This window comes from Seriola lalandi, unplaced genomic scaffold (genome assembly GCF_002814215.2).
Source record: "Seriola lalandi dorsalis isolate HSWRI2012SDOR001 ecotype SW California unplaced genomic scaffold, Sedor1 jcf7180001964815, whole genome shotgun sequence".
Classification (NCBI taxonomy): Eukaryota; Metazoa; Chordata; class Actinopteri; order Carangiformes; family Carangidae; genus Seriola; species Seriola lalandi.
Window position 1 is genome coordinate 1 of NW_019435483.1, and position 882 is coordinate 882.

An 882-nucleotide genomic window follows, 5' to 3' on the forward strand; every position below is an offset into this window, starting at 1 on the left:
CTGTTTCCAGTCTTTATGCTAAGCTAGGCTAAGCTAATCAGCTGCTGGCTGTAGCTTCATATTTCAACCCTGTCTCCTAAAAATTCTGCTTCTATAAAACTAAACTACAAAAGCAAATGTGTTTTGTAGAAAATGTGATTGTGAGCAGAAACGTTCTCCATCAATGTAAATGTTAATTTATTCATTTGACGAGTCACAGATTCGTTGATACTGAACGTAACAGTCAAATCTTCACAGACAGAAGCTGATTTAGCTGCTCCACCTTTTCCACTAATGAGCAGCATCTCGTTATTTCAGTAACAGTTCTGTTCCGTCAGATTTCCCATCATACCTTTCACTCACTCCCTTTTATCTGGCGGTAATAATGACAGAGCTGCGACGTCTGACCTGTAGCAGTCGGTGCCGTAGGGGCACTCGGGTCGATCTGCCTCCTCTTCCTCCTCCTCCTCCTCCTCATAGTCGGTGTCACCGGGGTGACTGCACTCCTGGAAATGGACCGGGTTCTTCCTGGAAGAACAAACATGGAGGTGTGAGTGTCCTGTTCTTAATGTGAGGATGAATCGCTCTCAGCTGCTTCTGGTTTTCATCCGTCTCATCAGCTCGAGAGCTTCATCTAATCTTTGTTGGAAAATGAGTCACATCAAAGTGAAAGGCTTCTGGCGGGACTTCAAGTGAGTCCTCAGTCCTCCTTTAACTTCCTGTTGTGTTCGGAGGTGAACCCACCTGTAGCAGTCCTTCCCGTACGGACACGCCGTCCTGAGGCTAGGCGTGGACGCAGCGCCGCCGTTCGACCCGATGGACTCCGCCCGTTTAGTCGTCCGTTGACCATCCTTTGACTTCTCGTCCTCCTTCTCAGACTCGCGGCCAGATCTTCGTGTCGTG

The 882-nt window shown here is 48.3% G+C and overlaps 1 long non-coding RNA gene across 1 annotated transcript; it reads right to left on the reverse strand.

Moving 5' to 3' along the window:
• Positions 1 to 386: 386 nt before the first annotated feature.
• LOC147820348 (uncharacterized) lies at positions 387 to 876 on the reverse strand. The gene is made up of 2 exons (XR_015436743.1): positions 724 to 876; positions 387 to 507 (listed from the first exon to the last, which is right to left on the reverse strand). It is a non-coding gene; the product is annotated as an uncharacterized LOC147820348 (long non-coding RNA).
• Positions 877 to 882: the final 6 nt, after the last annotated feature.